This window comes from Lygodium microphyllum, chromosome 2 (genome assembly GCF_053477565.2).
Source record: "Lygodium microphyllum isolate KBCC chromosome 2, Lygodium_microphyllum_v1.1.10, whole genome shotgun sequence".
NCBI lineage: Eukaryota > Viridiplantae > Streptophyta > Polypodiopsida > Schizaeales > Lygodiaceae > Lygodium > Lygodium microphyllum.
In genome coordinates, this window is record NC_141136.1 from 34,972,731 (window position 1) to 34,975,408 (window position 2,678).

Genomic DNA, 2,678 nt, shown 5'->3' on the forward strand with positions numbered 1-2,678 from the left:
GACACAGAGAGAGAGAGAGAGAGAGAGAGAGAGAGAGAGAGAGAGAGAGAGAGAGAGAGAGAGAGAGCTTGGTTGCTAAGATAGAAGTAACCTTGGTAATAAACACATGCGCAATTAATCCATTCCAATTAACTAACAAAAGAAAGTAAACATGCAACCGCAGAAACGACTATCAATACACTTTATCAAAGGCATGGTTTGATTTCAAAACTAAATGTATTGCGTACATTCAATATACGCAATATATCAAATCTAAATATACCAACCATCATTGGACTATCAAATCTGCTCCATGTAAATATCAAGAAAGAGACATCACGTCATACACACTTAATACATTTTACTCAAATACGCTTTGTTATATCAAAAGTGTTACACATCTTAGCACATTTTGCGTAGGCTTTACAAAAAGGAAGCATATATTATCATAAAAAGTGCTAGCCCACGCACTTTAAATATACATAAGACAATCCGAACCTATAAGTTCCAACCTAAGCAATTCTTGCGTTATACAAAGAGATCCTTCCGCAACACATCCGTTACACATAGTCTCCTTAGATGCGACCGTTTATCCGACGGCTCAATTGTTGCAACAAAGCATTAAACCTACTAACATTCATTTGAAACTGCAAGAACGGAAACCAACAACCCCTCTGGCATATCACAGGTTCATGGTCATCTCCAAGCCCCCAAACCGAAGCCCACATATCATTCACCAATAGATTTATTAATTTGCTTGTCTCAAAAATAATTGCTGAAAGTGCCCTTACTTCACCACCCAGATCAATCGACACTTGCTGGAGAACACCCTATGTGTGCTTTGTCTCGCACACAACACCATATAGACCTTTAGCATGTTCATGTAACTCCATTGAGTACATGGCAAGCGCACTATCAACACGTGCACATAAACTCGTCTGCATTTCGATCAACTCATTCATCTTGGCCTCAAGTTTTTTAAATTCTAAAGCACGTGAAGTAGCCCTCGTGTTTCTTCGAATCTTTGTAGCTCTTGTACATTTAGCAACATGCATCTCTTGTCCTCTTGCCACCTCTTTCATTTTTCGCACATTCATTCTATTAGAGCCCATACATTGGCTGACATGAAACATATAAACAATCATCTCCAAAAATATATATAGTAGCACTTTGATGCAATCACAATTAAAGAAACTATCTTCCATACCCATGCGAATAGCTCCAAGCTGGCAAGCGTCAAAGAGATGATGTCATTGCCATTTTGTTTAATTCAACTGAATCCACTACATTCAATGGAGTCGACAGCACTACATCGAGAATATCTCCTATGGCTTTGCTTTGTTCCATGGCTACACCAAACTTTAAAGAGAACATAAGAGTCGCACAACAAATAAATCTCAAAGCTATTTGCACACCAAACGTCAAGACATAAGAGATAGACACATTCGCAACCACAAACCCTAAATGCATGAAAGAATGTGTACGCTACGCATGAGTGCTATCATGCACACATGGCACTCACCAAGTATTAGCCACGCATTGCCTAAAGGCCCTGCCAATGGATCTTCATTCATGTACATCCGCACAATCTTCTTGAGAGAAAAGAACATGTCCTATACAGGAAGGTGTCCCCAGTCTCGAAATACTTATTGGTGCCAATCCCATAGGACATACAATAACTTACCAACTCACATTCGCAACCATAAACCCTAAATGCATGAAAGAATATATGTACGCTACACATGAGTGCTATCATGCACACATGGCACTCACCAAGTACCAACCACGCATTGCCTAAAGGCCCTGCCAATGGATCTTCATTCACGTACATCTGCACAATCTTGAGAGAAAATAACATGTCCTATACAGGAAGGTGTCCCCAGTCTTGAAATACTTATTGGTGTCAATCCCATAGGACACACAATAACTTACCAACTCACATTCGCAACCACAAACCCTAAATGCATGAAAGAATATATGTACGCTACACATGAGTGCTATCATGCACACATGGCACTCACCAAGTACCAACCACGTATTGCCTAAAGGCCCTGCCAATGGATCTTCATTCACATACATCTGCACAATCTTGAGAGAAAAGAACATGTCCTATACTGAAAGGTGTCCCCAGTCTCGAAATATTTATTGGTGTCAATTCCATAGGACACACAATAACTTACCAACTCACATTCGCAGCCACAAACCCTAAATGCATGAAAGAACACATAAGCCACCTAAGTATGAGAGAGAGAGAGAGAGAGAGAGAGAGAGAGAGAGAGAGAGGCATATGTACCCTAATTGCAAAACCAAACTATACAAAACGTCCCAACATATCAAAGCTGCAATCATTCTATGTATCTAATCCAATCTAAGTTACAAAAGTACATTAGCAAAATTGCTTAGTAATCGAGAGAGAAACATAGAGAAACAGAAGAGGGACTATTAAAATGGTTTAAAAGTAGTTTTATAATTTGCAAGACACATGCGATGTGTTTCAAAATGAAGATTTTCATCAAATAATTCATTTAAGAAGTCTTGCAGGAATTACATATACCAAGAAAACCACGACAAAGAAGCACTGGTCAACATTGCCAAAAACCTATTGTGAACCACTCTTCAAAGATGCAACGTTCTCTAGTGCATATCAAGGGCAATGATCTCCAGTGCTAGAAGATGAGCCTGCACGGCAATTCATCTGC